This window comes from Helicoverpa armigera, chromosome 10 (assembly GCF_030705265.1).
Source record: "Helicoverpa armigera isolate CAAS_96S chromosome 10, ASM3070526v1, whole genome shotgun sequence".
Lineage (NCBI taxonomy): Eukaryota > Metazoa > Arthropoda > Insecta > Lepidoptera > Noctuidae > Helicoverpa > Helicoverpa armigera.
Window position 1 is genome coordinate 1,819,823 of NC_087129.1, and position 22,213 is coordinate 1,842,035.

At 35.9% G+C, this 22,213-nt stretch overlaps 5 long non-coding RNA genes across 5 annotated transcripts; all 5 read right to left on the reverse strand.

Moving 5' to 3' along the window:
* Positions 1–9,424: 9,424 nt before the first annotated feature.
* Positions 9,425–11,308, reverse strand: LOC126054643 (uncharacterized). The gene is made up of 3 exons (XR_007511031.2): positions 11,236–11,308; positions 10,448–10,562; positions 9,425–9,583 (listed from the first exon to the last, which is right to left on the reverse strand). It is a non-coding gene; the product is annotated as an uncharacterized LOC126054643 (long non-coding RNA).
* Positions 11,309–12,936: 1,628 nt separating this feature from the next.
* LOC135117443 (uncharacterized) lies at positions 12,937–14,409 on the reverse strand. The gene is made up of 3 exons (XR_010276913.1): positions 14,315–14,409; positions 13,534–13,645; positions 12,937–13,145 (listed from the first exon to the last, which is right to left on the reverse strand). It is a non-coding gene; the product is annotated as an uncharacterized LOC135117443 (long non-coding RNA).
* Positions 14,410–15,974: 1,565 nt separating this feature from the next.
* Positions 15,975–17,657, reverse strand: LOC135117416 (uncharacterized). Its single transcript, XR_010276888.1, has 3 exons — positions 17,511–17,657; positions 16,652–16,763; positions 15,975–16,159 (listed from the first exon to the last, which is right to left on the reverse strand). It is a non-coding gene; the product is annotated as an uncharacterized LOC135117416 (long non-coding RNA).
* A 688-nt stretch (positions 17,658–18,345) lies between these two features.
* Positions 18,346–20,037, reverse strand: LOC126054642 (uncharacterized). The gene is made up of 3 exons (XR_010276894.1): positions 19,891–20,037; positions 19,206–19,314; positions 18,346–18,560 (listed from the first exon to the last, which is right to left on the reverse strand). It is a non-coding gene; the product is annotated as an uncharacterized LOC126054642 (long non-coding RNA).
* A 406-nt stretch (positions 20,038–20,443) lies between these two features.
* LOC135117430 (uncharacterized) lies at positions 20,444–21,992 on the reverse strand. The gene is made up of 3 exons (XR_010276905.1): positions 21,874–21,992; positions 20,922–21,030; positions 20,444–20,604 (listed from the first exon to the last, which is right to left on the reverse strand). It is a non-coding gene; the product is annotated as an uncharacterized LOC135117430 (long non-coding RNA).
* Between the last annotated feature and the right edge of the window lie 221 nt (positions 21,993–22,213).

Here is a 22,213-nt window from a genome sequence, read left to right on the forward strand (position 1 = left end):
GGAGCATGGTTGGTTGCTTCTATTGAAAAAAAAAACATAGTATTTTTACTAAAACTGAGAAATGTCATCTTACTCTGAAATAACTTCTATATTCCAAACCGGGTTTGAGCTATCATTTACATTAAATCGTGTAACTTTCCAGAAATAATCATTTATTTATTTATTTATTTATTTATTTTATGGCACACCAACGACTTATTCACTAATACATTTACAAATCTTACCCTAATACTTAAATCTAGAGTGAATTTGTCACTTACAGGTGAGCACAACACTGACATACAGGAACATTAAATTAAATTAACTAATCATAGATAAGAGAGCTGCAATTTGTACTCATAATCTATTAAAAATAGCTGCCTAAAGCAAACAACACAAAAATATATTCTTCTCAGTTTCAAGTAGCAAAGAGTGAGTATCATATTTTTTTTATTATCTTTTGGTGAAGTGGTCACACTTCAACATCATATAAATATTTGACTCCAGTGCTCAAATTGAAAGAAATAAAATATACACTTACGTGGGGCAGCGTACGTATACGCAAGAAGCACGACAACCAGGAATAGCACAAAACCCTTCATCTTGTTCGACTGTTCTCACAACACTGGCGCAAAAATATCTGCACTTCATTTATATATTTAAAACGTCGTAATTACCTATATTTTATAATTAGTATTTAGTTATCTTTTGTTTTTATTTAATGTCTTTATCACGAATAAGCTGTTTTTTCCCCCGAGGTACAATTTACGTATTGTAGCTGAATAAAATATAGCCAGTTATCCTGTTACGATAATGTAGCTTTCCATCAGTGAAACTTCAGTAGTAAACCAGTTTAGTAGTTTTGTAGTCGTTAGGTGTAAAGAAACAAAAAAAAATCTCTTAAAAATATTGGTGTAGTTTATTATACATTGTACTTATGTAAAATAAAGTTGTGGTTTCGTTGTGGTTAAATGAACCAACCTCTAAAGTATGAGTGTGCGGAATCGATCCCAAGTTAGGCAAGTATTAATGTGAGGCGCCCGGGTATCACCACTGTGTGGACAGCCCGGAGGACAAGGTGGACCACACGGTCCAGGTGTGCCCTGCGTGGGAAGGGCACCGCCGGGTCCTCGTCGAGGCTTTAGGCGGCGGTGAGCTCTCGCGTCCGGCCCTGGTTCAGGCCACGGTCCGGGGTGAAAGGGAATGGGATACCGTCTCCTCCTTCTGCGAAGCAGTCATGCTCGAGAAGGAGGAGGTGGAACGTCAGAAAGTTCGCTGGACCAGGTAGACACCACAGGCCCCACGTGTCGCGAGATGACTCCCGGCCACCGTAGGTTCATCCGCACCGTAGGTTCGGGTGGCTCATAGCTCATGTCTAGTTAATAGACAATATACTCGTGTCGGCGGCGCGCATTTTTCCACGCGCTCCTCAAATAGATGTCAGCAACCCCAGCGGGATCAAGGGTAGGGTCAAGGAATGCCGTTGCTGCGGGATTGTTCGAAAGAGTTACCGCAGCCCGGGTACATAAAAGCCCTACCGTTTTTAGTCAGTAAGAGTCTGAAGCTCCCTCACCGCTGCTAACCCACAGCGAGAGGGGTCATTTGATGATTTTAAACGTCGTTAGAAAAAAGGCAAATATTAATGCAAGTTTTATGTACTGTCTTAGTATATCTTGGCACCATCGACTGTTTTCCAGAGGGCACGTTTAACTGTAGGTTCTAGCTGGCATTTGAACATCTTTGGCAGTCATTACGTGTAGTCAGAAGCCAGAAAGCCTGATAACCAGTCTTGCCCTGGGGTATTGGGTTAATAAGTCGCTGCTTGTTAAATACTTGAACTCAGCTGCATCCAGTTAGACTGTAAGCCGAGCCCAACAGAGTTGGGAAAAGGCTCGGGAGATGACGATTTTACATATAAAATGGTTTAAAAAAATAAGAAAATCACTCATACAGTTTCATAAGATATAATTGTTTACAAAAGAATATTGATAATATTTATAGACATATATTTTCACTCTGGAGTGCAGTGTTTCTTCGGCCATTGCAGAATAGATTTTCCTCATTAACACACATTCCACAATATTGAAACTAATTTTTTTATCAATCCGCAGCTGAAACAAACAAAAAGTCTGATGAATATTAAAAAAAAACCGGCCAAGTGCGAGTCGGACTCGCGCACATAGGGGTTCGTACCATCTAAGCTAATATTCTATATATACATATTTATGGATATCGAGCAAAATTGAGCAAAAAATCACGTTTTTTGTATGAGAGCCCCCGGAAATATTTATTTTATTCTAGTATTCAGTATTTGTTGTTATAGTGGCAACAGAAATACATCATCTGTGAAAATTTCAACTCTCTAACTATCACGGTTCATGAGATACAGCCTGGTGACAGACGGACGGACGGACGGACGGACGAACAGAGAACTTTAGGTACGGATCCCTAAAAACGCTTAAGAGCGAGTTGGAATCGTGCTCTTTGGAGTTTTTTTTAAGTAGGATTTTTATATTATTACAATAAAGTGTTGCACCTACCACTGCTACTTCTGCACCGAACAAAAGACTGGTAGAGTACTCCTTAAGGCGATAAGTCTGCTATTGTGCAAAAAGCATCAACTAAATAACTAACACATAGTATTACCTGCTACTACCCCCGCCTGCACTGAATGCTCCACTACCGAAATGTGAGCCGGAAACCACTCCAGATGCTGATGAGCCACCCGAAGCTGATATGGGAGCATGGTTGGTTTCTATTGAAAAAAAAAAACATTAAGTTCTTTAATAAAATCGATAAAATGTTACCTATGTACCCTAGAGTATATTATTTCCAAATAACTTCAAAGTTCTTACTAACTTCGTGAGTTCAAACTGGTGATGATTCGCTTTATAAGTAGCTATTGTGGGCTATCCTTTAGATTTAATAATGTAGCTTTTCAGAAACAGTTACTGATAAAAAAGCTGCTATTTGTACTCATCGGAAATAACTACACAACGATACTTTATAGAATAGGGCAAACAAAAAAAATATTTTTAAAGAAGAATACTCAATTAGAGCAAAGAAAAGAAAAAGAAGTAATATGATTTTGGTAAAGAGATTACAATGTAGCTTTATGTACCTACTGTAGTATTGATTAAATAATTGAATATTTATTATAATAATATCGAATTAATTTACACTATTCTATGTAAATCGGATTGAAAAATATAGACTTACGTGGGGCAGCGTACGTGTACGCAAGAAGCACGACAACCAGGAATAGCACAAAACCTTTCATCTTGTTCGATTGCTCTCACAACACTGGCGTTAAAATATCTGCTCTTCATTTATATATTTGATACATCGTTAATATATTTTATGAATGGTAATTAGTTATCTATTGTTTTTATTTAATGTCGTTATAACTTATAAGCTACTTTTCCCTCGTCCTGGGGAATTTACTTATAGCAAGTAGACGAATAAAATATAGCCTGTTACCCTGTTTTCCTGTTACGATAATATATAGCTTCCCACCGGTGAAGGAATTTTTCAAATCACTTCAGTATTTGTAGTATTTTTTTAGAAGATTTTTCGATATCCTGGATATAAACAAACGAACAAAGATCCACTTTATAGTAATAGTGTATAAATCTGTAGTGTACACCGGATTTGCTTAGTTCATATAAATACATCATCCTCCTGCCCTTAACCCAATACTTCTTTTTTGTTTTGTCATTTATAAAATAAAAACTTACGTCGATTAAAATGTTTGACACATAATTAATGCCTATGTATTTTTTGTGAAAAAGTCGAGGTACTCGTTAAAGAAGTAATGTCTCAAGTTTTGTATAAGTGTGGGTTTGATTCCAGGCTTTTATATGTACATATATCGTGCACATTAATGTTCGCGTTTCGACGTCTAGCTGTCATTTGAACATTTTGGCAGTCGTTACAGTTAGCAACCAATCTTACCTACATATTTTGTTGTCTTTGTAGCTGGGTTAAGGACAGGAGGTCAAATAGGCAGTGTCTTCTTCATAGGAATAGCAGAAATCTTTCATAATGTTGAACAGCTTTAACAATTAATTATATTTAAGGATCTGTTAGCTATTCATACTACATGTTTGCTAACCTCATTTAATATTCAATTATATACTAGCTTCCACCTACGGTATCATCTGCATCCCGTGAAACGTTCTTCCCGAAACCTGTATACTTGTATATGTTATAATAAATTCGCTAAGCCATTTAGGTATTTAGGTAGGTAGGGAGATAAAGTCACAGCTATACACACTCACAATCTTTCGACTTTTCAATATTAGTGTGATATATTGTATTACTATCGACATAGATCATCCATCCTCTGAGCCTTTTTCCCAACTATATGTTTCCCAACTGTATGTTGGGGTCGGCTTCCAGTCTAATCGGATGTAGCTGAGTACCAGTGCTTTGCAAGAAGCGACTGCCCTGCCTGACCTCCTCAACCCAGTTACCCAGGCAACCCAATACCCCTTGATTAGACTGGTGTCAGACTTACTGTCTTCCGACTATCCGTAACGACTGCCAAGGATGTTCTCTGACAGCCGGGACCTAGAGTTTAACGTGCCATCCGAAACACAATCATTGGTGTCTACGATATACTAAGAAAGTACATACAAACCTAGAAAAGTTGCATTGGTACTTGCCTGACCTGGATTCGAAACCCCGCCCTTAGGTATACTTGAGAGGTAGCTTCTTTGCCCACTAGGCCACCACGACATAGATAGCAAAATATTATTTATGAGAATGAAATCGTTGTATCTGCATTGTTGTAAACAAAGCTCTGTAAGAAGATTTCTTATGTTGACGCTCTACATCCTACTTTATAATGAAGCCAATCAATCATTCTTGTTATTTATTCATTACAGAATATTCTAGGTCACATCTGGAGGACGTCAAAAGCTGGACAAAGGCCTCTTCATACTCGAATGTCATTTGTCTGCCATCAACGCACTGGACATGCGTGTTGGTGAGCCAGAATGAGACAAAGAATATGTTAAGTATGATTGTAGATGGATGGAGAAGGAGAGGAAGACCGAAGAAAAGAGCACCCACTTCATAAGTCTACCTATGTTAAATGGAATTTCTTCAGTTTTCAGGAATTGCTACGGATAGGAAATTAGCAAAGGTATCTAGTTCAACTCATGTACAAGTTAAAGTCGTATATTAGAGGTAGAAATAATATCACATAGAATTGATATACTAATTATATAATTATTTTATATAATACAGTGTTTACATTACTTGTTCAAAAGTTGATATATAAACTTATATCTTATTATAAATATTTCCTGTGGTATGGAAAACTTCGCACTGAATTACTTTCATTGTTGTTAATTGCTCAATAGGTAACTGCTTAACAAACATTCCATAATACTGAGATAAGTTTCTGGACCACACCGCATCTGAAAAGAAGAAAATTAAACACTTAATCATCTGAATATTTACTGATCATAGATACCAAGGGTTGTTTCCGCTGGCTACTGGTAAAGTTTAGGTTTAGGTTAGTTATCTGATAGTCAATCCATCTACCAGATAAAGGCTGCTTATAATTTATTTCTGTTTCACCATCTATATTCCTAATCTATATATATAAAAATGAAACCCGCTTTCCGTTGTCACGACATAACATGAAAACGGCTTGAACTTAGAACGGGAAGAAGGTTTTAGGATAGTTATTGTCACCATCCGGCTACGGGACGCGGGTGAAACCGCGGGCGAAAGCTAGTAATTTATATAGTAGACAAATATCAGCACTTTTTAAAGGTACAAAAGACAGCCCCTAAAACGCCCGTCCTTCACCACATTCTATGTGTTTTTGCTGGGAAGAAGAAGTGGAAGAACAAACTCCTCTGCAAGACAATTCTGTCCGTAAGTATGGTTTGACGAACCGTTGATATATAAAATATCATTATACAAAATCATATACATAATTGTTGTCTTTCTAAATCTTAATAAAATATAGGAACTTCTTTTTGAAATAGAAATTGTTTTGAAAGAATTTAAAACGGATAACTTACTGATTTCCCCCTGCTCCCGCACTGAATGCTCCGTCACCGAATCTTGAGTTCGACACCACTCCAGAACCAACTGAGCCGTCCGATGCTTGTACATTGCCATAGTTAACCGGTTCTCCCTCTGAAAAAATAACCTTTTTAAATAAAACAGTAGTTACAGTTAAGCCAGAAAGTCTGTCATTAATTGAAAAGGAGTATTGGGGTGTCCAGATAACTGGCTTGAGGAGGTCAGATAGGCAGTCCTTTTAAAATGGTAGTCAGATACACCCAGTTGGACTGGAAGCTGACCCTAACACACTAGGGAAAAGGCTAGGCAGATGATGAAAAAGTGCAGCTGAGTACCAGTATAATGGCAGCCGGCATCCATAAACTTAATATACCTTCGGAAATAAAATGGAACTCGTCGTGTTTCTTAGCACGATTTGTACGTAGATTAAAATATTTTGGCTCGTTACCTAAAATACTTTTTTTCTACTGTTTAAGTTTGACCAAAAATAATATAATCTACATATTATAGCATACTGCTAATGATAACCTCTGAGCTATGTCGTAATAAGACAGATAAAATTAGTATTCAAGTAGGTACTGTGAGTGAGCGTAATTAAGACTTATTAGATTAGGTACTATTCTCACTATAATGAGTACCGCTTTTATTATTCATTTTTTTATTAAATATAGTTGCTGATCCTATTTTATAATACAGTAACTATTACCAGAGCATTTTGGCGAACGATGTGAACACAACGCAGCACAGACAGCGTGATTCTTGTAGTGTAGTCAAATTAAGAGTACCTGAACTTTGTAGACTAAACAGTCTAACGTCAGTTGACCCGATGGTTAGATTTTCTTTTAAGAAAATCTTATCCCAATCCCAGTTTTCAGTTGGTTTGATACCAGCTAAATATCTAAGTTTAGTAATGTGCGCACTACCATTATCTTCACACTGATTTTTTAGCAAAAACAAGCTATTGGCCGACTTAAAGTTTGCAGTATGTGAGTACTCTTAGCATTCAACAAAAGACTTACGTGGGGCAGCGTACGCGCACGCAAGAAGCACGACAACCAGGAATAGCACAAAACCTTTCATCTTGTTCGACTGTTCTCACAACACTGACGCTCAAAATCTCATTAAAATAAATTAGACATTTATTACGCATAAATATCTTGTTTTTTCATGCCTATAATAAACTTCGTTATCATTTTGTTATTGTAAGTGAAGTCTTCAAAAATGCTTTGTCTGATATATTTATTCCTTTTATCATCTTGTTGTTTTCGAAGGAGAACAGTAAGCTGCGAAGGACCTATCATACACTCAGCGGCACGGAATTTGGCCCAAACAAATACAAGTAGATATCAGCCCAGATAGCTGTTGTAAATTCTAATTTCATATGACATACTGTCAGTCCTTTCGTAATTGTTAACTAAAATACAGAAAAATGTGTGTCTGTTTAACTTTTGTAACACTAGAAACAGATTCCGTTGTTGGAACACAAAGCAGAAAGTTAAGTTTCAATTCAGATAAAAATTGCTGAAGTACTAAGCACGTTCCAAAAAAAAATTATGATTATGATCGTTTTTTGTTTCTCTTTTTTTCACAATTTGATCTGAAAATTACCCTCACTGCAGCTCAAGTTGCTCAAGTAGTGTTGCTAAGACGTCAAGGGCGGAAGCAGCGGAAGATGGTTGAAACTTAAGGTGCACCGGGTACAAGTTAAAGATATGCTTAGAAAATGTATGACCAGACTGGCCTTTACACAAGAAGACCAGAAAGTGGGGGTGTAAGGTGTTCGTCGGCGCACGACGACCGATTTATCGTACGTGCAATAATGAAAAATCGGTTTCTCACTGCGTTAGAGATACGCCAGCCTTTGCAAACAGCAAGAGAAGTCAACGTCCGTAAGCGCACAATAAGAAGAAGGATGGAGGAACGAGTTCTGCATGCTCGAAGACCAACTCGAGGCCCGGAACTTCTCCCGCACTATCGCATAGCCAGACTTAGGTTTGCAAGAGAACATGCAAATTAGACGCATGACCAATGGAGTAAAATTTTATGGACCGATGAATGCAGAGTCGTCTTAAGAGCTCCAGACGGCCGTGAATGTGAATGGAGAAAGCGCGAAGAATGGTTTCTTCCCACCACTACCAAGCAAACAGTCGGTTTTCATGGTGGGTCCATCTTGGTTTGGCGAGGCATAAGTTCAGAAGCCCCTACTGAATTATTGGTTGTCAAAAGTCGTCTGACACCAGTGCGGTATATTAAAGAGATCCTTCAAAATCATGTTTTACCCTGTCAGGGATTCATAGGAAGTGAAAAATTTCGTATAATGCAGGACAATGCTCGACCTCGCGCAGCTCTTTGCGTAACCGATTACTTGTTCGAGGTCGGTATTCAAAAATTGGACTAGCCTGCAAGAAACCCAGCCATGAATCCTGTAGAACATGTCTGGGACATGCTTAAAAGACAGGTCCAAGCAAGTCCTAACCCACCACGGACTCTAGTGAACTGAAAACCGCGCAGGTAGCTGCCTGAGAGGAGATCTCTCAGGTGGAGAAAAAAAACATCATCCAGAGCATGCCAGATCGTATACAGGCTCTTCAGATCAAGAGAAAGAAACACCCATTATTAAAATTCGATAACTTTCTGTTTTGTTAAAAATGTTGAATTTAAAAAGTTTATGGTGATTATTGCGGTAAAGGACTCTGTTTTCTAACTCAATGTAAACCCTCACAATTCTGTTGTTTGTAGTCATTTTCTTTTGGAAAATGAGTAAATGAAACAAATTTAAAATAAAAATTCAGATTTTTCATTTAAATAATGGTTATAAGGCTCAAATGTGCTTGGGCCAGATTCCGTGCCGCTTAGTGTAGTTTTGCATTGCACAAGTGCACTACACGCAGAAAGGTTAACTCTCTATTCCCTCATGCTGATAGTGTGTTGATAGTCGGTGGTTTTTGTTCTGTTAGGGCCTAATGTGCTCTCCATGGTATAAACATGTAACACCAACTGTAACACCGACGCCAATTTCCAAACTGTGGGTTGGTAAAAGCTTCTTCAAACCCACAGAGTAATGTTGGCGCGACTCAAAAATCGAACCCCGAAAATACGAACGATGATTTAGAAAACTGGCTATATTGCATCTAATGTCGTTTCCTAGTTCTGTAGATCAAGGGCGCTCTGAACGATTGTCGACCACGACGGCTACTCTCATTTAAGGAGATCAGCCTGCTCATTTAAGGAGATCAGCCAGCTGCTCAGGACATATTATGCTGCACAAGCATTTTCAGTATGTGTTATATGTTCTGTTGATTAATTTTCATTTAAGGAGTGTTTATTTAAGAATACAACAGTTATTTTGTTTTTCTAAGTGTGAAATAAAAGACATCTGGGTTAAAAAAAAAATGTTGTATAATAATTTATTTCATAGTTTCGTTACTAATATTACATAGTGTACTATAATTGTATTGATATTGTTTACATAGAATATTGTCACTTTGGGAAGTTCTTCTTCGGTCATGATTAACAAATATTCCAGAATAATGACACAATCCTTTGTATCACACCGCAGCTGAAACAAATAACAAGTTTGTGAATTATAGAAACACGTTATTACTGAAAACACAACTTATAGTAGGTACATTGGTCGAGTAAATTTTGTATTCCATGATTAGGTCTCATGTTCGATTCAGATTGTGCCAAATAGTTTTAACTGCATCGTTGGTCTAGCTGACGTAAACGCGGTTGCTGTCCACTAGATCTTAGGTTCAATTCCCGGATGGGGCCGAAATCGCTTTGTGGGTTTAAGAAACTTTTGCAGCCCGGAGCCTGAAAGCTAGCGATTGATACACGTGCAACGGCGAGCACGTTATTGTCGGTCCTGCGCCTTATCTCTCTCCGGTCATGTCGGGTTACCGACCCATCGGGCTATGAGAGTGAGAAATAGTGAGTGCACCTGTGTCTGCGCAAATGCTTGTGCAATATAATATATGTCCTGCGCAGCCGGCTGATCTTCCTATATGAGAACTGCTGCTGTGGCCGATAAATCGGCTAGGTATACCTATTATTTATTATTACAACAGTAAGTATATAGATTTTCTACATATTTTTTTTTTAACAAATAATGTCGGGGCACTTTTCACACACGGTCGGTTAGCCCCATGGTAAGTTATTAATTAACTTGTATTATGGGTGCTAACACAACTGATAAACTACATATAGCTACATAATATACTTACTTATAAATACAAATTATAACACCCAGACCACGGCCAACAAGCATGCTCATCACACAAATGTCGACCGAACCGGGAATCGAACCCGGGACCTCAGGTTCGGCAGTCCGGCATGATGACCATTGCGCCGTCGAGGTCGTCAAAATATATATTATTTGCACTAAAATAACAAATTACAATTAAATACATAAGTAACTTACGACTGTTGGGCATTGGTCTCCTTATTGCCCACTTTTGCACCTTCGCCGGTATGAGAGCCTGTAATGAAATTCCCCGATGCGTTTTGATTATAATTTGTTGAGTTGCCGATCATTTCTGTAAAAATAAAACAGTTATAGTACCTAAATCTATACTAATATTATAAAGAGGAAAACTTTGTTTGTTTGTTTGTTTGGTTGTAATGGATAAACTCAAAAACTACTGGACCGATTTTAAATATTCTTTCACCATTAGAAAGCTATATTATCTGCGAGTAACATAGGCTATATTTTATCCCGGTGCGGGCCCCACGGGACGCGGGTGAAACCGCGGGAAAACGGCTAGTATCAAATAAAATACCTTGTGTATGTACTGATGTCAGATTAAGGATCTTCTTATTGTAGAAAAACCGGTCAAGTGCGAGTCGGACTCGCGCACAAAGGGTTGCGTACCATTATTTAGAAAATGAGCAAAAAATCACGTTTGTTGTATGGGAGCCCCCCAAAATATTTATTATATTCTAGTTTTCAGTTTTTTTGTTATAGCGGCAACAAAAATTCATCATCTGTGAAAATTTCAGCACTATAACTATCACGGTTCACGAGGTTCAGCCTGGTGAAAGACGGACGGACGGACAGAGGAGCGAAAACAATAGAGTCCCGTTTTACGCTTTGGGAATGGAACCCTAAAAATACTTAGTAAAACAACATGAGATAGTGACAAAAATTTAACTTTTCACATGCGACTGAAGTACACCTTAAATTAATAATGCATTTGAAAATAGACTTACGGGCAGCGCAAGTATGTACAAGAAGTACAAAAACCAGGAATAGCACAAAACCTTTCATCTTGTTCGACCGTTCTCACAATACTGATACTTAAGCATCTCTTCCCTATTTATAAGTGTACGTTAACCTCAATTACATAAATTTATGTTATACTAGCTTCTGCCCGCGGCTTCGTCTGCGTGATATGTTAATAAAAAGCTACGTATTAATCCAGGGTGTCACCTATCTACAAACCAAATTTCAACCAAATCGCTGTAGCCGTTTTTGCGTGAAAGAATAACAAACATACATCCATGCATTCTCACAAACTTTCACATTTATAATATTAGTAGGAAGTAGGATATTATAGGATATATTGGTAGGATACTCATTTGTTCTAGTTCTAGGCGTGATTTTGCGAAACATCCACAATCATCATCAGCATCATCGAAATCAAAACTCATTTATTCAAACTTGGCTGCAAAACAGCACTTTTCGAACGTTAAAAAAAATACAAAAGACAGCCCCCAAAACGCCCACCCTTCACTACTTCCTATGTGTTTTTCCTGGAAAGAAGAAGTGGCGCAACAAACTCCCCAGCAACACATGTCTATCTGTAGGTTAAAATAACCTTCCAACAAAGTACATCCTTTTTAATGTCCCACTGCTGGGCAATGGCCTCCTCTCACACAATCTTAGAGGGATTGAGCGTAAGTTGTCTTAAAATGTTTACATTTTTGTCCTTGATGTTAGGTTTCTGAAAAGGATGGGATTATTCCTATGACCTTTATCCGTGTTTACACACTTTTTGTCGTATTGTTATCAACACTTTTAATAAATTACGGTATAGGTAAAAGATTATTTTATCTGCACGCCGTTGTAAATAAAGCTTTGTAACCTGGTTTCTTTTTATTGATGCTCTACATATTGGTTTATAATGAAGACAATAAATAATTATTGTAATTAATTTCTAAAGATAGAATATTCTAGGTCAAAGACGGAAGATATCTGAAGCTGAACAGAGACCTCCCCCATCTCCAAGGCTTACTCTGTAATCATGCTGGTTGCTGGTTGCTGTAATCATGCAAACTGCCTCGTTGGTCTAGCTGTCGCAATTGCGGCTGCTGAGCACGAGGTCTCGGGTTCGATTCCCGAGTCGGGCCGATATCGCTTTGTGGGTTTTAGAAGACTTTCACAAAGCAGCCCGGAGCCTCGAAGCTGGTGATTGACACACCCGTGCATCGGAGAGCACGTAAATGTCGGTCCTGTGCCTGATCTCTCTCCGGTCGTGTCGGATTACCGTCCCATCGGGCTATGAGAATAAAGGAATAGTGAGTGCACCTGTGTCTGCGCAAATACTCGTGCACTATAATATGTTCTGCGTAGTTGGGATTAGCCAACTACATGAGAACAGCCGCCGTAGCCGATAATCGGCTAGGAGGACATCAATCATGCTGGTCGGTGTCTGGTTGGTAGGTGTTCGTGAGCAATATTTATCTGTAATATTTAGATGATAAAAAAATGGATGGATGCGGGCTTCTCGGGAGGATTGACATTAATTTGGAGAATGATGGTGATTAAAGATCTTTTCGTTCATGATAAAACTCAATCTGTTACATCTGCTATTTTTATATTAAGCTTTTTGATTACTGTTCATTTAAGGGGTTTTTGCAGAATACAGCAGTTGTGTTAAACGTCAAAAACTAGGCACTTAAATAAATTAGTTTAAGTTCACAATCATTTATTTTATAATTTTGTATACATTATTAATAATTTAAAAGGTAATATGGAGAGAAATACATGTCACTATTTTAATTATAGTTTATACAAAAATATATTTTCAGTCCGAAGTTCAGTTTTCTTTCTTCCATTACAGAATTCTCATTAACACACATTCCAAAATATTGAAATAATCTTTTCTAACACACCACAACTGAAACAATAAATACACAATAAATAATTAAGTAAATAATAGGTTTTCAGTAGTCAGAAAATCCCAACCTAGGTGGGAAAAGCGGAGGCAGATGATGAATAAGTCTTCAACCATCTTCGAAAAAAGGAGAAATTTCTCAAATAAGATGTTTGTTTTGTATCTAGTTTTCCAACCAGTCTAACCAAGGGGTATTGGATTGTCCAGGTAACAGGGTTGAGGAGGTCAGATAGGGCAGTTGCTCCTTGTAAAGCACTGGTACTCAGCTACATCCGTTTAGGCTTGAAGCCGACCCCGACATAGTTGAGAAAAAGGTTCGGAGGATGATGATGATGTTTTTTATCTAGTTTTGAGTATACACAATTTAAACAAATTATTATTGATAACTTACGACTTTTGTGCAGTAGAAGTATTGCCAACTTCTGCTTTACCCTTGGTTTCAGAGCCTGTTATAAAATTTCCTGAAGAATTTTCGTTATGGTTTTCCGAGTTGCCATACATTTCTGTAAAATAAAAAAAATATTATAATTAAATAGGGTAGTGTCCAGGGTCGAAATAATGAAATAATATTTAGTCCGCTTTTTAGATAATCGAAAAATATTGGATACGTATTTTTTCTTTTTTTAATTAAACATAAAATGACAAAGATAATACACTTCAAAAATTAAGAGTGGGGGCCTTTTACGTCACAGTGTCCTGAAAATTGTAGCAACTTGTGACGTCACACTCAACTTTAACACGCTATATCTTAACAAGTTCTGTTCCAATTTAAAAAAGAAAAAATACGTATCGCTTAATTTTGGACAATCTACAAGACGGACTAATTATTATTTTTTAGGAAACTAGCCTATTAACGTGTAATTAACTTTTTGTGATAAGTTTATCTTCGGGCCTAACACATACAATTAGCCTGACACAAGATATATTTCCGGTAGAGTAGAAAAATTGGAAAAAATCATGTCATCATCATATTTTAGCAGCCGATAAAACTCTGACAAGAAGAATTTAAACAAGTACGTGTTTTTCTACTTTACAGTGTTTTAAAATAACAATGCATTTACAAAATTGGGCCGATTAACTTATGCAATAGTAAAAGTCAGAATTTTGAATGTAAGCAGATTTTTTAAGAATCAAATAAAATATGGATATACGTATAGAAAATATAGACTTACGTGGGGCAGCGTACGTATACGCAAGAAGCACGATAACCAAAAATAGCACAAACCCTTTCATCTTGTTCGACTGTTCTCACAATACTGACTCTTAAGGATCTGTCCCCTATTTATACGTTTATATTAACCTATTTTAAGACAGTTAATTATGTGTAAATTACGACATGGATATCAACAATAATTATCATTTGAGGAATTGAATTCGTTCGATCCACATCTCGTTGTAAATAAGCTTTGTAAGCTAATTTCTTTATATAGATGATCTACATCTTATTCAATTATGAAGACAGGCCATCACTTTTATTATTCTTTCCTAAAGATAAAAAAAATATTATTACATTTCATCATTATTCACTCGGTCCAAGGCCCTTTACGGGGCCCAATATCAGCACGTTCTTTGTAGCGTGAACTTGCCCTAATGGATGTGATAGGCTCAAGGTTAGTCCGAGGATACCACACAATCTCTGGTAAGGTGGTAATTTAATTGCCAAATTGCGATCGTGTGACAAACTCTGGGAAATCGATGGTGCAGCGTGAGGGAATGTTAGACTTTTGCTTACTAAAACCCACGTTACCTATTCCTAAAGCCTTCTTGTTCCAGGGCCGCGGTAACTCTTTCGAACAATCCCGCAGCCCAGGTAGGCTTACCCTGGAGGCATTGCGTCAGGAATCTCTTCAGAACCTCCAGCAGAATATCATAATGCAAGAGACCGACCATCGCAGCTTTGCACAAAGCACTCTGCAATATAAGTCCATTCTTTGACCAGTATCTTGTATGTCGCAATATTTTAATTTTTAAATAATTAGTAAGGTTGCCTTTAAAGTAGTAGTAGTCTGTGAACTTGCAATTTTGTCTTCTATTATTTTAGATTTTCCATGGGGAAAAGGCTAGGCAGATGTTCCCATTTATCAAGTGAAATAAAAAAAAGTCCACTGTTGAAACCATATCAAAACTTATTGCAGTCTAACCTTGGCCTATTCTCGTTCAATTCACATAATTATTATCACAATCATCCACCTAGCTTCTTCCCAAACTATGATGTAATATTTTGCTCGTTATTTTAGTATTTCTGCCTGTCTAAAATCCCAGTGGCAACTGACATCATTATCTTAGGGTTAAGTTTACTAAATGAAACTGCTGGTCACAATATGATAAGCGCGGATTCATAAAAAGGTCATCTGTATGATTTAGTGTACCTAGCCTATTGATCTATACTAATCGACGAAGCTGGAAAGTGTTTTTGATTGCAACTGTTTGAAAAAATATTTCTTTTGGATAGCCAATTAATTGTGGAAGGTTATAGGATACTTTTTTGGGTTACGTGGTATCGTACCGATATTTGCGTGCTCACCAATGCACGGCTGTATCAATCATCACCTTCCTTCCTTCATAAACCCACAAAGCGATTTTTGCCCAATCCGGACATCGAACCCGAGACACCACCCAGCTCTATATAATTGACTCCCATTGGAATCTCTTCAGAGTATAATATTTTTATAGCCTATCATAACGCCCTACTCATCATTGGGACAATAATTCTCATAATGATTATCTCTTTATTGTGACTTTCAGAAAAAGTGTTATTACTTTAATCATACTTCAATCAATGTCTCCCAATTGTACCAATATTAAGGAAAACATTTAAATAAAAAATATGTGAATTTTTTAAATCTTTATTTGATTCACAAAAAACACTAATAGACACAAATAATAGTAGATACTTTATAATTTATTTACGACACTTTATTTCTCATAAGACATTGTAATATGTATCTCTTTTATTTTATAATACGCAATCCATATCCCAGCCCCTGTTCTTCAGAATCTTCTGGAAGTAACCGCATCTGAAATAAAAACAAAACGATATCATTAAGTACCTATATGACAAACATTGAACTTACCAAATAAAATTATCTAATCCTTTAATCCTTTGTCGAATAATTTTATAGTCTTTTACATGATACTACAGTCTATTAGACCCACAAAACCGATTTATAGTATACTCTTTTTACGTAAATCGATTTGATGAAACATGGCAATAATGTGCAGCTTCAGTCAGTATAAAATACATGCTACCTATTTATAATCCAATCGCACCTCCCATCCTCTCAATCAAAGTTTAAAGGAAGTAGGTATATGCTAATAACGTGAACAGTATGTGAGTAGTAGGTATAATATTTATAGGGCTCCCCTTGCTATCTATAGCTGAAAAAGTGGCATGTATTGAAACATCGCACACATTTGAATACCTACTTGAAGAAGTGGATTACTTCTTGAATCATTATGTATATTCAAATATTAGTACTTTATTATATTTAAAATAAATAATTTATTACTTTTCAGGTTCCGGCTGCACTACAGTAAATGATCCACTGCCGAAAGTATTTCCTTGCAGAGATCCGGCAGCAATACTCCCGTTGTTTGACACTACAGGCCGAAAGTTATTCGCTGAAAAACAAAACATGCTGTTCAAAAAATTGTTATGTAGTATTTAACCTAAAGAAAAGAAGTCGGAAAACAACAACTTCTATAGTTCCATTATATGATCAGTAATTATTAACAAGTACAAAATTTTGTTTACCAATCATTCTAGGTAGGTACCTATATACTGAACATATGTTTTTGTGTGATAACGATGACCCTGAATGTTTCTGCGTTAAATAAATAGCTCTTTGGTAATTCACAAACATAAGTAGGTTCTAGTGTATACTCTAAATCATAATCAATTAAAATCTAAATACGTTCGTTTATTTTAGACATTCTAATCAAATAGTCAGTAGTAAATGTCAAACGACTGTTTACAATATATTGTTCGTAATGGAATCCGAGTCCGATAATAATTTTTCTCTCCAGCTAGCTATACAGGACATATTATGGTGCACTAGCATTTGTGTATACACAGGTGCACTCTCTATTCCTTCACTCTCATAGCCCAATGGGACGGCAATCCGACACGACCGGAGAGAGATCCGACGTAGGACCAACATTGATGTGCTCTCCGATTCACGGGTGTATCAGTCACTAATTTCGATAGTGCAGCTTTATAAAAATTGATAAAAAAACAGAGGCATTTCGGCTGATTCGGGAATCGAACCCGAGTGCACTGTAGTTGGTAGGTACTTAGCAACTACAAGACTAGACCAATGATGTAATCAATTTGAATATTTATACTAGTTAATCATAAAATTAACATACCTTGGGAATCGCAATTATACGCTAAAAGCACGATTGCAAAGAATAACACAATACACTTCATCTTGTTCAAGTTATCACACAGTACTGAAGCTAAAATAATCGTTACTCATATTATAAACACTTATTTATACCTACCAAAGAGATGATGAGAGGGTGAAGTAGTCAGTGTATCTACCTGCCACGCAAGAGGTTACGGGTTCGATTCCTGGTTAAGTCAAACATGTATGTGCATGAATCAATGAAAATGAACAGCAAAGTTTATGAACGAATGTAGGTTTCCTTATAAATTAGTCTTTACATGGTGATTATTTTTTTCTTTGAAATGGAAATATCGTTGTTTGCACATTCTGTTGTGTAAGTCTGTAAGTAGGTATAAATTAATGTGTTATTGCTTATTTCCCCTGATGAATACTACTAGTTACATCATGCTGTTTTTGCCGCGCTACTATTTTGCAGGCCTTGATAAAACTTAGCCCACAACCACTGATCTCCAGGGAACTATTTCAATAACAATATCCATCTCAATTGGCTCAGCGGTTTTATCGTAAAAGCAGGAGATAAATACAAAATTACTGTTGTATTACAGCACGCTAAGACTGTTAATGAAAATGTTTGTAATTGTGGATGTGTGTAAGGGTAATGTTTGTTATTATTTATGTAAAAAATACTAAACGGATTTTGATGAAACTTTACTGTTATTCAACTCCTGCATTAGAATTATATAATGCTCCTATAATCCCCAGAAGTTTTTTAAATCCTTCTTCGAGAAATTGGGTTTCAAATAAGTTAAACCACAATAGAATTTGTATTTAGTAGGTAATAAAAGGCACTTCAGTAAAAGCATAATAATTTATTTAATTATGTTGCATACATTACTTGTATATTTAAACTTAATTACCTATGTGTTTTACGGAATACTTTATATGTAATTGTTATTATTTATCATAAGTCATGATCAGTCTATATTTTTTCTTCAGCCATTAGAAGAAGTTCTTTTATCACGAACACACGTTCCAAACTACGGAAACAATTTTTTGTAGAAAACCGCAGCTGAAAAAAAAATACGAGAATAAGAAAAAAATACAAGAAACATTTATAGACACGACATATTAATAGGGGAAAAAAATACATGGAAAATAGGGTAGTGTCCAGGGTCGAAATAATGAAATAATATTTAGATAATCAAAAAATATTGGATACGTATTTTTTCTTTTTTTAATTAAACTTAAAATGACAAAGATAATACACTTCAAAAATTAGGAGTGGGGGCCTTTTACGTCACAGTGTCCTAAAAATTGTAGCAACTTGTGACGTCACACTCAACTTTAACACGCTATATCTTAACAAGTTCTGATCCAATTTAAAAAAGAAAAAATACGTATCGCTTAATTTTGGACAATCTACAAGACGGACTAATTATTATTTTTTTAGGAAACTAGCCTATTCAAAAGGGTGTGCTAAAAATATTCAGCTATATTATGTTAATTCGATAAACAAAGTAAATCCTTTGCACATGTAACAAGACTGTAGTAAAAAGGAATATTTGTCAACTAGTTGCCGCCTGAAATATTCTTTTCTGTAAATGGACTGTTTAACACTGAAATAATTTTTCTAATAACTTTAATAGTTCCCAAGATTAGCGCGATTAAACAAACAGCTCTTCAGTTTTAGAATACGAGTATAAGAATTCCTTACTTATTCGACGTTCCACCGGACGAAAATGCACCATTGCCGAAAGTTGACCCATCGACGACTCCTGAAGCTACAGCACCTTCCGATGCTTGAATATTTCCATGGTTTGTTGCTGAAAACATATATTTAGAAGGGCATTAATACTTTTTTTTGCCCGTTTCACTTAACAGTTTGTTAGATAACGTTTGTTTGTTAGTAAGGTAACGGGCATAAGAGATCACAGAAGGAACAAAAGTTTGGTAATTTGTATTTGAGAACTTGATATAAGATCCGCTTTCTTATTTAGTATTTTTTAATTTAGCTTGAAAAGTCCTGGGACAATAGTCTACATATAAGTTCATAGTCTTGTGCTATTCAATTCGAGAAGGCAGCTAGACGTTTTTGAATGCAAATTGTACTGGCAACACTCACAGATAGGTATTATTTTTTTCTGATAGCCATTTTATTTAACTTTGTCTCTTATGACATAATAGGTATATCTCGTTTAGCATATTTCAATGTAAACAATTATAATTACGTTACGTCAATATATTTATGTAACAGAAGTAGAATAATTTCAATATTTAGTGCACTTTGTACCTATTTATTGAAGGCATATTATGAAAAAGTCTTATTGACACAGTGATTTTACATTAATTTCCAGTTTCAAAATAGTTTTTTTTTTGCTTTGAAAGTTTAATAAACATACCTGGGGCTGCATATGACGCAGCAAGAATCACAATAACCAGAAATACTACCGCACACTTCATCTTGTTCAACGCGTGAAATCACACTGAGGTTAAATATAATGGTGCTTTAGTATTTATAATAAGAGAGATTGATAAGATTGAAGCGGCATTTTACTTTATATTAATTATATTGCACATATATTTCTATTTATGTTATAATTACTGTAGGGCTACATATAATAAGACAATATTCTGAAGCACGATAAAAAAAAAGATGGTCATTTTAGGAGTGTCAAAACAAAAGAATCTGTTGGAATCTGCTGAATGTAATATGATAAGCCTGACAACAGATTAGTACCTATGTATAAAGAAAAAGTATTGACAACTTACAGAACTTTTTTTCCTAGCAGGGCCAAAATCCTCACGGACTATCATCCTCCTGGGTCGGTAGATGGGTTTGACTCTTACTGGTTAAAAACGAATGTTGTAATAAAAGTCTTTTATATAATATTTAAAATCATTTAATAAATAGAACTGTTGTTATACATTGATTGCATTAATTATAAAAGTAAAATGTTATTGTTACATATCAGTGTTTTGTAATTTTGATTGCACTATTATTGATATGTATGTAAGTCAAGATTAGCTATATCGCCTTTTTGTTGTTTTTATGTTTTTCTTATTGCGGACAAACATTCCACAATATTGAAATTGCCTTCTGGAGTAAACCGCAACTGAAATGAAAAAAAAAATAGAATTAATAAAACAAGTTGTTATTCATAGACATAAAAGTCTTTCGTTGGAGAGTGGGTTGGTATATTGCAAGTACTATTAGTGATGATGGAATCCCAGGACCAATTCCTGGGGTTGGTGATATAATTTTGGGTGTGTTTGTAACTACGAAATAAATAAGGCTGGTAGTATTGTTATAAATTACCGGTACCTCACAGTTATACTTGCTGGTTGGATGAGGTAAAAGTGTAACTATCATATAGATAGACTTAACTTCTAAAGTGTATTAAAAAGGTAGTGGAGAATATAAAATTCTTACTTTGACGAGCTTCCTCCAGTAGAAAATGCACCACTGCCAAATGTTGAACCGTCAACAACACCTGAAGCTACACTGTCTCCCGATGCATATATATTCCCTCTGTTTGTTGCTGAAAATAATAATAAACAAATAAATAAATAAATCTACCTGAAGCTTTTTAGAAGAATAACGGATATAACTCATGATTTGACAAATAAAATGATCTTTCTATCTATCTAGGTATTATCTCACGACAGCGGGTGAGTCCTACTTGTGTGTGAAAATATACATACACATTGCCTTTGTATGAGTAAGCTCAGGAGCGATCAGTAGTGGTCGCAGGTCGAGTCGCCCGTCTTTGTTTATAATTGGGGAAGGCCGTAACATTGTATATTGATAACCTTTAAAGATAGTTTATTTCCAAAACATTGCCATTCTGTCCAAATGTTCTGGTTCTATTTGAAACCAAAAATATTAAATAATGTCAATACTGATAACTCCAAAATACTTAGCTATATGAGATAATTAATAACATAATGGTTCTTTTGTTTGAACCATTTTTTAATGCATGGTGCATAGTTAGGTATAGTAGTTATACCTTTATGTTATCAAACACAGTTTATAAAATAGCTTCATCTCCTGGTTTCACTCGCATCCCGAGGGATTACTTATCGCATCCAGATAAAAAACAGTCCTTGTCATTTCTTAGGCTCAAGACTACATGTAAATCGAAGCAGGGTAACTTCCACATTAAGTACCTAAGGATAAATATCACTATCAAGTTCCTTAGATATATTGTGTACGACTGCCCGTACCGGGATAAAAAACAGCACATTGAAGCTATCTATCAATGAAAGAATTTAGGAAATCCGACCAGAGCGGTTCCAAAGATTACCCTCTACGTACAAACTTTTACCTTTCTATAATATTAGTATAGATAAAACTTTGTTACAGGAAGTTTAAAATAACATACCTGGCATTGCGTGCGCCGCTGCAAAAAGCACGATAAACAGAAATACAACAAAATGCTTCATCTTGTTCAACTAATCAAATCACACTGAAGTCAAATTATTTAATCTTTCTCATTATTTATAATAACGTAATTATAAGAGACCGATAAGCTCATAAAAAAATATTTAGTTACTTTTAAATAATTGCGAGATGTCATATCTTTAACAGCTGTCAGTTACTTAACGCATGACTTTTATTTTTATTAACCGACTATCTTCTACCAGCGGTTTCACCCGGGTTGTACGAAGCCGGATAAAAGTATTCTATAGCTTTCCTCAATAAATGGACTATTTAATTATTTT